The sequence below is a fragment of the Rhodnius prolixus genome, unplaced genomic scaffold, assembly GCF_049639745.1.
Source record: "Rhodnius prolixus isolate KJV_2025 unplaced genomic scaffold, Rpr scaffold_10, whole genome shotgun sequence".
NCBI classification, from domain to species: domain Eukaryota; kingdom Metazoa; phylum Arthropoda; class Insecta; order Hemiptera; family Reduviidae; genus Rhodnius; species Rhodnius prolixus.
Genome location: NW_027411615.1, coordinates 6,514,138 through 6,526,298, shown reverse-complemented (window position 1 = coordinate 6,526,298; position 12,161 = coordinate 6,514,138). Strand labels below are relative to the sequence as shown.

Below are 12,161 nucleotides of genomic sequence, written 5' to 3'. Positions count from 1 at the left end.
ATTTTCTCTTTCTAGGAGCTTCTTACAGCTCGCTGTCCGGTGATGGACAGTGTGTAACGAGAGAACACTGTCCGGAGGCCGGCAGTGCACTGAAAAAATCTCCGGGCGCCAATAACCTTAGATCTTGACGCACCTAAAATAACAATAAAAATAATAGTAATAAATAAATCTGCATCATCTTGCTAGGAACACTGTTTGTGGGGCAATTGTGGAAAAGAGGTGTCCCACTAAAGTACCATATCAGTAGAATGTACAAGTTTACTACTATTTTAGTGAGAATTAAATATGGTCTACAAGTAACAAAATAAAGAGAACAAGATAGCACAGGTCTGCAGAAAGAATAGAAAAAGAACTGGCGACGTTATTCAAACTGCAACACACTTGTGTGACTCACCATTCTTCATAAGAAAGAAGATACCTTATCTGTGTGTTGGCCTGAGAACAAGAAGAACTAGGTGAAAGGTGAATAAAGGAACAAAAGATAGTTTTTGAATAGTTTCCAATAGAATAGCTTCAACTGTGTGAAGAAGTAAATTAGGATTATGTATATGTACACTAGTGTTATGAAATGAATGCAAAAATTAATGCTAGAAATAGTTTACCATTACGTCATTTGGTTCAAAGAATATGTACGAAAACTTATAGTTAATGTTTGGGAAAGGTGGCGAGGAACAAAGGAGAAGGTATGTGAACAACATCGAATTTCCTAAACTCATTAAAATCTTTAGCCATCTTGGCGGTGGATAATCGCAGAATGAGCTAAATAAAATTGGGACACTTGTTAAGATTCAAAGTTAAAGGCAAAATGAAACCATTAGTTGCAATGCAAAAAAAACAAAACGGAGCAATAACTGTAACAAAATGCAGTGAAAGCATCGGAGAGGACTTGCTACAGTAAGAATTACATGCTTTTCTACTTTACGGACAAGTGATGGCCATGTACCTGCCGTCTGCCGATGAAGAGAAAAACAGAGAACGAACTTAGGCCACTTTCCAACCAAAGCGAGTAAATAAAACTGCTTGTCAACCAGCGAGGAAATAATGCTATCACATCCGGAGAGAGTGCTTTAAAGCTAATGTACTGAATACAAAGGAAACAGTGCATCAATTACACGGTATACATGACACATCATCATATCTTTGCAATTATAATTGCATTTCTATGTTAAACATGCTATGTGATTCATTTACTTTTGTTCTGATGTTTCTAAAACGACAAAACAAAAACAAAAATACTTAGATAAATACTTAGGTAAATAGAGGTGAAAAACCTGAGGAACTGTGTGGCAAAATCAGAGAACCTGTCTACTACTATCTAGGTTGGCCATGATAAATTAGGAGCCTCACATCTCCTCAATATTAACTCGCAAAGAGCAACCCTTCAAGGTGACTCCGCTCCATCCAGAGGGCATCAATAACGGTAAAATAATGATGTTAATAATAACAAACTTCGCTGAGAAGATTCACTACCTCTTTCTATTCTTAGGAGAAAGATCTGGATGTCGGTCAATGTTTCGATCTTCAAGTTTTATTGGAACGCGAGTTTCGAATAAAATATGAGGCGAATGAGGCAATCTTTAATCTTCTTATGATAACTTCATTTATAGACTGCCTTTTAAATATGAGCTTCGGATTATATCAGCCATTTTTTTCAGTCTAAATCCTTAATTTATGAAGAAGTTTCGGACCATCCTCCCGAGGCCTTCCAAGGAAAGAATCGGGTAGTCCGAAACGTCTTTATAAATTAAAGAATTTAAAAAATAGCTTTGATATAGAGGTACACAATCCTTTTTAGACGGTACCATGCCAGATTCGGGATTAATTAGCTGAACGGAATGTGCTTTTAATGAAATGGAATTCGCTAATATAATAATAAACAAATAATCGATTCACATCGATTAACCAGAAGTCGATTTTATCAGAGTCAGTTCTGAGGAATACAAAAATTTTAAATAAATTAATAAAGAAAATGTTTAAAGAATCAATTTAAAATCAAATCGTCATTACAATTACTGTGATAAACATCGTAATGTTTTAATTATTAATAAGAGATAATATATACAATGTTAAATAGCAAGTTTCTTTTTCTTTTGCAGTTAAGTGCATCAGTGAAAGTGCATGGAAATGTTCGTTCAGCTGATTAAACAGTGTAATGTACACTTTCATCAGATGCAACAATTCAGAACGTCAACGACAAATCGCTAAAAATGGAAATAATGGTTGGTAATTATTATTGCAACTATTTAATAAAGGGAATATAATATATTTTGTTATATGAAGTAAAGATGCAATAAAATTTTAGAACTGCTGTAAAAAATGCTCGTAAAGTTGTGACGTGTTATCACCAAGGTGATTAGGTAATTTGTAAAATGCATTGTAGAAGAATGATTACCATTATCTCGTAAGTATTGAAGTATAAATATGAACTTTCAAAACCGGATAGGGCTCTAAATTACAGGATGTTTGTAGAAAAAAGAACTGAATAGACTTGTTCTGAAAAAGCAGTATGAATCTGTTCTGAATATCTGAATATGGTAGGGATGAAGGGCAATAAAGGGCTCGGCGAGGCTAGCTAACAAAGATGGAATCTACGGCACTATTCTTGGTTGAGGTTAAGGAGGTAAGTTGCAGAAGCACGAGGGCCCCTTCTCGCAAATAGTTAAGATAAAGGAGCTTGCAAAGAGACGTAAAGATCCATCTCTTTCTGAGTAGATTTGGTGTGGCTAGCCAAATTCCACACATAAGCAAAAACCACCAGAATTAGGCTACTTTAAATATAGAACTATCAAAAAATCCATAGAAAGTGTACCATATTTCGAAGAATATTTGACAAATCAAGGACATAATCTCATTTCACATTGATTAAAAAAAAAAAAATAAAATAAACCTCAATAAAGAGATAATAAATAATTAGACGTTTTAGCAGATTAACCTAATCCATCAATTGATGAAAGGCAAGAGATCAATTCAATCACAACAGCCTGCATTAGCATTAATTAATAAAAGCGATAACGGCCTTGTCATTAGAGTAGTTAAGTAAAAAAAACCTGCATTACATTTTAGCTGTATTCACTTCCTCATCAAAAAAGAAAATCTTGTATAATTATTATTATTTATTAATAATTAATACGATATCTTTATGATAAATAATATTTGTCCCTGAATTCCCTACTACCTAATATTCTAATTTATTTTTCAAAATTCGCAGGATATTATTCGACAAGGCAAACTACATTTACGTAAACTCTTTTAAGGCAAATGTCACTAACAAAGTTTATTTCTTAAAAAAAAATAATAATAATAAGGCTAGTTTCATTATTATTTAAACCGTAGAATTTAATAATGTTAATGAAAATTGCAGTCCAAAATACGATTAAATGAATCGAAAAATAAATATTGTTTTAACGCAGGAGAATAATGAATGCAAAGGCCTTTTGGATTTATACAGTGCGCTCATTTTAAGACGGCTCAAATGCATTTCATGCTTAAAAGGTTGATCTGAGCAAAAAATGGTAGAGGAAAAATTTGTACATGTACTGTGCCATCAAAGATGCCTCCTCAGGTACAGAGAACAGTTGATAACCTCTTTGAAGGCACAGTACATGCTTCGCAAGTTGAGTAAAGTGCATTATTTGATAAATTAAGGAATATGTTTGATCCTTTACATGAAAGATATTGATCACTTAAATATGTGGCAGGAGGTTTCCAACTTTTTTGGTAATTAAACGCAACTCTCCTAAAATTACCAAATAATTATTAAACCTACTTGGTTGTAACAGGTGTAAAAATTAATTTTTAGCCATTTTGTGTTTGCTTGAGAACAACTAAAGCTCTTAACATGTGAGTTTTCTTAGAAAAATTACTGGGAGAACGACTTATTTCCCGATATTAAGAAAAATACTAGCTTTACTGCCTTGGCAATATTTTCAGTAGAAAGGGGATGAAAAAATACATAAAAATGACCTATCGCGTGCTCTTCTTTCTCTTTGATAACAAGTTAAAAAATTGAAATATGATTAATAAATACCGGATTTTGAAATGGCCTAGCACCTTTAATTTTGATGATATCGAATTGCGGTTTCCGGTTTCTTTCATAACTTTTTATACTCTTTAAAACTGTGTATATGAAAATAGGGGTCAACTGCAAACCCTCACTTTTGGTCGCGCGTCAGCTGCGTATGCGAACAGGAATCTAAAATCAAGTCATATATTCTGAAATTAGAGGTGACGGGCAACAAATTTTTCCTCTATCATTTTTTGCTCAGATTAACCGTTTAAGCATGAAATGCATTTGAGCCATCTTAAAATGAATACCCTGTATTTGCCAGGATTAAAAGCAACGAGATTGTAGATAATTGGATAATCCTATTTCTTAGCTGAAGATGGCGAATAAGATGCGAACCATGAACAGACAAAACACAAACCTTTAGAATGAAATTATCGTATCCTAAGTGAGCGCGAGTCACTCACTCACTTATTATAGCTCCTGAAAGCATTTTGTTATTTCAAGTCCACAAAATATGCAGTAAATAAGTAAATATAGAAATGGAATGCAACAAATTCTCGTTAGATAAGATGTACAGTCAGTTAATAAAGAATTGGATTCTCTAACTGAAAATACGAGACTTTTGAGTTCATCTCACCGATCGCCACGCGTACAGCTAGGAATTAAGTTTAGATAGGGAACCCAAAAGATTCTCTCTTTCGGAATCAAAACGAACAGTAGCCAAGTTTAGAAAGTAACGCCCTGTGCGAAGCAAATTATTTCCAGTAGTTTCCTTCCGAATTCAAACAAAACAAGTATAACAATTGGAAAAAACAACAACAGTAAGGTTGAGAGAAGTCACTAACAAGTAACCAACCACCAGTAGGCGTATAATTGTTGTAAATTAAAAGCTGTAGCGAGCACGGTGTGAATGACGTAGACCAAAAGACACCAAAATTAGCACCACTACACAAACAAATGAGATTAGTGTGACACTCTTTAACAATAACACTAAGAAGTCCTACTTGACAACTCGTGGACATACACGTGTCTTACATACTTGAGAGTAAGAGAGAGATCTACATACGCACGAGTGCACGTTGACATTTATAGACGATTGTTTGTCGTTTCAATACAATGTAGATCCATATTGCAAAAAAGTTACTTTCAAATGATTGTTTTTTTTCATTTCCTGTTCCCAAAAAGGAAACCCAGTGAACGTATGCAATTTTTAAATTAAGTTTAAACCAAACATACAAATTTGGAGTTCCTTTGGGTAAGGAAAAAGGTTTTTTTTGCAATCTCTCTCTCTCACACAAAGATAGAGAGAGAAATAATGGCTGTATACGGGAGAGAACAAAGTATATCACCCAAAAAATCCAGCGGAACACTCCCGTATGTTTTTATTTTTAAATTTATTTGTAAAGTTACACCAGCGCTAGATGCACTATTAGTAACAATGACAATAACTGACATCACTGTACTCACTAATTGAGGGGAAAAGTTACCCCCAGTGATAACACTCCCTAAGTCGTATTCCAGGATTAGCTACTCTCTTCAGAGAAGAGAAAATCGCGAGGTAACTGGCGTTTTAATCGTCAGGGAGGATGATCTGGAAGGTGATGAGATGATAAATGGCGGACAAGAGGATTGGAATGAGAGTGTAAGTTCTGATGAAAACTTTTGTAACGAGTTCGTGTAACCTGGACCTACAAACGGAATTTCCAGGTCTGTGTGGATGGTTGGATTTGAAACGTAAAATGGAGCGTTAACGATAGTGCGGAGAATTTTAGACTGAAGTGATTGAATTCGTTGAAGATTGAAGCGTTTCGTTGAACCCGTATTAAATACCGTATTTCCCAGACGGGTTTTAGTATAGAATCAATCGTTTGTTATTAAGTGAAAGTTTTGAACGTTGGTCTAGTAGTCTTTTAAGTAGTCGATAATGTCAGTTAACTTCAGTTCGTTTAAGTCGTGAGTGCGGGTCCAAGTCAGTCTTTTGTCTAAATAAAGCCCAAGATAATGGACAACATTGGCAGGAGGAATTGGAATTGAGTCATAGAAGATCGGAGGAAGAGGGATGCAGCGGAGAGTAAAAGTAATATTTTGAGATTTTGTTTTATTTAACTTGATTTTCCATTTTTTAAACCATTCCTCAAGAGAAAAGAAATGAGTTTGAAGGTTTCTGTGTGAAGTTACTTGGTCAATGTGAGGAGAAAGTATAGCTGTGTCATCTGCGTAAGTTAGAAGGACAGTTTCTGGATGGATTGGTATATAGCATATAGGATAGGTCCTAAGATGCTTCCTTGAGGAACCCAACCCGATCGAAGGCTTACTTCACATCGAGAAAAACACCCGAGCAACACTACTCCCGTATGTACATTAATTTTCTTGGACCATAAAATTTTGACTAAAAAATTAGCTGACTTCAATATAACAGAAGTTCACTTCAAAGGAAACAGATAAATAAAATAATAAAATGAAAATAAATAAAAAAAGCCTGCATCAAATAATGCAACGAAATCATGAAATGACCTCTAGATTTTGGAAGTCACACTGACGGCACATATCGTTTCTAGAAAGGAGACAGCAGATAATATAGACAAGACATTGTGTAAGAGATGGCTAATTTATTCCTTTGAAGAGAAGGGTAAATTTATGTTCAAAGTGAAAGGAAACAAATGAAGGAACAATAAGTCTCCAGGTTGATATACATCAGCTGACAGACCTGGAGGTGGCGGAGAGGCTGTAAGAGAAGTTGCCACTAATTCAACATTCAAAGGACTTTTCATGATTGTGCTTCTTTGTGTATTACTCTCAGTGTGCGAGAGGATTTCCTTGGTGATCCAAAAAAAGGAAAAAAACCTTCCAGATTCTACAAGAAAAAGCAAATGTCGTCCAAAAAGTAACAAGAACACTGTCCCATGTGAAAGAAAAAAATCCTACAAGATACAATAATAGAATCAGATCAATAATAGCTAAAAAAAGAGCTTTACAATGTAAAGCAGCATGGATTGGCAGCTAGTTAAGCTAAGGAAAATCTTTTGGCCCTGGTTAAAGCACATTTCTAACTTAAAAGCAAAAATTAGCATAGAATGGAAATTACGGGAATTCGCTTTAAAAAGCAAATGGAAAACAGGATAGAAAACTCCATTCCAATTGTTTGGCGCCAAAAATCTGAAGTCCATTCGGACCGTTCGGAGTAATCGCGTGCGCTTCTGCCCTGAAAAGCCTAATTGGAATTTTCTACCTTAAGTGGGACATCTCAGTTCAAAATAGTATTAAAGTAGCGGCTGTATTAAATAGAAATTCGAGTGCAAATTGCTATCTAATTGTACAAATGAATCTAAATTAGGCATCTTGGTAACTAGTTCATGGTTATGATGGAAGGAGAAAGATTGAGGAATGCTGAAGAAAATGCATTAGTGCATTTTCAAAACGAAGAAAAAAACTATGCGTTTTTATAGTTTACAACTAATTATCAGCATATTTAAACCAGCAACCATTAAATAATGATTAGAAGATGTAATGAAGTTAATTTATATTTGTATGAGCTTTTTTGAAGCTTACTGCAACGGTTTACACCTGAATTAAAAGTGCTATAGATAAAAAATAAAGAAGATGTACCTAAATAGAAGGTGTGTTTTTATAATAAATTAATTTTTTAAAAATTAAACCTGTTTGTTTATAACCAGGGAGTAAAATTAGGATTCCAAAAACAAGTTAAATATTCAACAGAAGATTCTACTACTTTCTGAACGAACGAATCAACTTGGGTGAATCACTTCATATGTTCATGTTAATTATTTTATACATTGAAACAGGTTCAACAACTATGTCAACATGAATAATTTGCAAAAACCGGTTGGCAGTATAGTCTTATATTTTTATACATATAAACAAAAAATTCTTATACGAATCATCGAAATGTTGTAAGGATATTAAAAAATTTAAAAAAAAGCAATTTTAACAAAGAACCTCCTTAATAAAAATGAAAAAAAAATTCAGCGCATCAACGGTCATTGACGTACAGAGCTTTCTTAGTCCACTTCCGTTCTTAAAAGGTAACGTTCTTCCGCTGGAGAAAGTATTGGACAACGAGCTGTAGGGTTTTCCTGGAAGCAGGATTCATGTTTTAAATATTTTAGAATTTTAATGCTCCAGCATTCGATGCCTGGGCTATTATTTCATGAAAATCCTGGCTTCATAATTTACAGCTTAACTTTGCAGAGGAAATAACGATCTGGTGTGTTATGTTATGATTATGGCGTAAAATTTCACCAGAAGTGAAACCAATAACACTGATATTTTAAGTGTGCACTTCAAAGAATCTATACTGCCAAAAGTCTTAACTGACCTTAGTATGAAAGACTATCAGTAATTTGTCTAATTAAAAAGAAATGCAGGAGTAATTGAAATGGTACACAGTAATGTTGATGAAAAAGTTAACAGAGCGCAAAATTAGCCAATCAAAATGGGAAATACACTTCAATAAGTGATTTTGAGGGGAAGAATAAAACCATGATCCTGCTGGGCATGAATCGAATGAACAAGAAAAACCAAATAATGCTGCTATACTATGATTATGCGACACAAATCTAACCATAACCATACACAGGTAGCATCTATACAAAATAAATAATGCCAAAAAAATATTAAGTTATTCGCTTACTTTCTCTACAAATAGCTCACAATGTCAAGAGGAAACTGAAGCAGCAACTTACCTGTAAATAAAAAAAATAAACAAAAATTAATGTCATGTATAATAATTATTAAACATATCCTTTTTAGATAGGATTGATATTAAAATATTAACGATCATGGTAGCACAGTTACAGTAAGGCAACATACAACATAATGTGCACCAAATCAACTGTTAAATTAATTGAATTAGACAAAAAATATTAAACAGAAAAGCAATGACAATAATAGATTGGCACAATGTTTCAAAATTTACTCTTATATGTGATGTAGCGCAAAGGTAGACTGCTTTTTTTGTAATTCTATAAGTATATCCGTTATAATTTCAAACTAGAATACAAATATTTAACATGGCGGTATCAAATACATTGTGCAGTTTTAATTCGTATCAACTAGGGCGCCAATTTTCTTTCTAAATTGTCATTTTGACAGGAAATTGGCCGAAAATGGGACAAGAGCTGTGAAAACGCTATGAATCGTTCTCTCGTATGTACTCGACTAGATTTATATAACTTTTCATATATACGTATATATAATATAAAAGTGTGTTATATTTTCTGTCTACTATACTTGTACTAGTAAATTACATCATTTTGACATCAATGTTCTTTTAGTCATCCTAGAATATCCTCATTTACAGAACATTAATGAAGTTAACATTATTGATCATAAATAGTTTACGAGTGATGTCCGTTTACATGTTAAAACTATTTTTATAAACGCCTAGCCTAACGACAAACCACAGGAAGTCACTTCAGTAAAAAAGATCGCCTAAGCAGGAAGAGAGGCAATTAAATTTTGGAAAAAAAGATTTGCTACTTCTTCTTTTTTCTCATTAAAATATTTGATTTTTTGAAAGGAAGAACATAATAAAATACCAACGTTGGAATTAGTAGAAAATGGAGGATTTCCGTTATTTGATATTTTAAAAATGTTAGTGTGAATCAGGCGGAACTGTAGAGTGGGGATAAATGTACATTATAAAACTTTTAGAAGAGATGGTTAGAGTAGAAAAGAGACAGGTGATAAGCTAACAACTACCTGGGTAAATAAACAGATTACTGACAAACCAGTTCACTTTATTAGAGCACAGAAGTCATATATATATATATATATATATATATATATATATAAACAACGGTGAGGTTATGATTGATATTAAAAAATGTATGCATAATATGGCATCATCAATACACCACAAAATGACCACATACGATCCGCCATCCAAAACAAACAAACTCAGAACACACAAATGTTCATTTACAAAACCTCCAATCAACTAACCTTAATTGTTTGTTTTGTAAAAACAAACATAATCTCTTTTTTTTTTCTTTTTTTTGGTGAATAGAATCAAAAACTTTTTGTTTCAATAGGAAAGACAACAAACGAAACAGGAACTTCAGTAAAATGTGTTTGTCCATTTCCTATTTCGCAAATCCAAACATCAACGTAACAAGTAAAAAAAAAAATCTTTCCAGAAACACTACCGCAACCTTGTACATGTTAGTTAGTATTTTAGAAGTTCAAGCACCTGCTGAGGCCAACAGACTCAATGAAAAATGAATTTTATGACGAGGTAGGAACTTCTGAAGGGCTAGATACGAGGATCGTTTGAAAAGTCCGTGCAAAAATAAAAACTACTTAATTTGTTGGGGTAAACCTTTTTTATTTTTCAACATAGTCTCCTTTTAGGCTTATACACTTCGTCCAACGCTGCTCTAGTTTGTTGATCCCTTCCGAATAATAGGATTTGTCCAAGTCTGAAAAATAGCCATTCGTTTCTGCAATCACCTCCTCGTTTGAATAAAATCTTTTTCCCGCCAGCCATTTCTTCATATTGGGGAACAAATAGTAGTCCGAGGGAGCCAAGTCTGGAGAATAGGGGGGATGTGAAACGAGTTGGAACCCTATTTCCATTAATTTTGCGACCACAACTGCGGGCCAATCGTGGGCGTTTTTCTTGCAGCTCGGTTTTCAAACGGTCCAATAACGATGAATAATATGCACCTGTAATAATTTTACCCTTTTCCAGATAGTCGATGAGGATTATTCCTTGCGAATCCCAAAAGACAGTCGCCATAATCTTTCCGGCCGAAGGAACGGTCTTCGCCTTTTTTGGCGCAGATTCCCCCTTGTTAACCCATTGTTTAGATTGTTCTTTGGTCACAGGAATGTAGTGATGTATCCATGTTTCATCCACAGTGACGAAACGACGCTTAAAGTCCTGCGGATTCTTCTGGAACAGCTGCAAACCGTCCTTGCAACACTTCACACGATTTCGTTTTTGGTCAAGCGTGAGCAATCGCGGCACCCATCTTGCGGATAGCTTTGTCATGTCCAAATGTTGATGCAAAATATTATGTACCCGTTCATTCGAGATGCCCACAGCACTAGCAATCTCACGCACCTTCACTCTTCTGTCATCCATCACCATATCATGGATTTTATCAATGATTTCTGGAGTAGTAACCTCAACAGGGCGTCCAGAACGTTCAGCGTCACTTTTGCCCATATGGCCACTCCGAAAATTTTGAAACCACTTATAAACTGTTCTAATCGAAGGTGCAGAGTCACCATAATGTTTATCAAGCTTCTCTTTAGTCTCCTGAGGCGTTTTGACTTTCATAAAGTAGTGTTTAATCAACACACGAAATTCTTTTTCGTCCATTTATTGAAAATCACTCGACTTCCTCGATTCAAACGAATGCCAAACACAAAGAAATAGACCGATCTGGTTGAAACTTGGTGTGTGTTCTTCCAAGAGATGCTACTAACTAAACATAACCTCGATACGCGCCAGTAGTGCTATCTCTCTGACTTTGCACGGACTTTTCAAACGACCCTCGTAGCTTTCATGAGAACTCCAATGATAATGGGTCCAGATAATTGTACTTTACAGAGGAAAGGAGAATCAGGAGCATTACAGAGTGTGATGTTTAATCAGAGAAATATTCATAAAAGGTAAAAAAGGAGAAGGCCAGTTAGACAGATGGTAAATCAAAACAGGGTCCACTGAACCCTGCTTAGGTCGAGCCTACTTAAAGATGAAGTATTCAGAGAGGCCAACGTTGATAGTGACTATTATTGGTGATTGGTAGACAAAGAAGTCATAGAGGTCAAAATAAATTTAACGGAAAAAAATGAACTCCAAAAAATTATTGATACAAACAATACCAGATACAGAACATGGAGAGCCCAAAGAAATTCGTTAAAGGGCAACCTGGTAAGATAGAAGCCATGAGTTAGACCAATCCTACAATAATAATGAAGTAAACTAAATTTGGGGGGATTTCACCAAAAACAACTAGAAAAGAAGGTCTTCTTGCCAGCTTCACCAAAGACCCTATTCAAATTTATTAGCTCATCTTTGATCTACACAGTTAGAACAACTACATTTACGACACTTTCACCAAAATGGGCTACTCAAGATCAGTCTTCTCAGATCAATTAAGCCCAAATGATGAAAAGATACTAA

General features: G+C 34.6%; 1 protein-coding gene across 12 annotated transcripts in view; it reads right to left on the bottom strand.

Annotated features, from left to right (window-relative positions):
- Wdr62 (WD repeat domain 62) overlaps positions 1 to 12,161 on the bottom strand; it is a 225,926-nt gene that overhangs the window by 173,093 nt on the left and 40,672 nt on the right. The gene's annotated exons all lie outside the window — the stretch shown is intronic.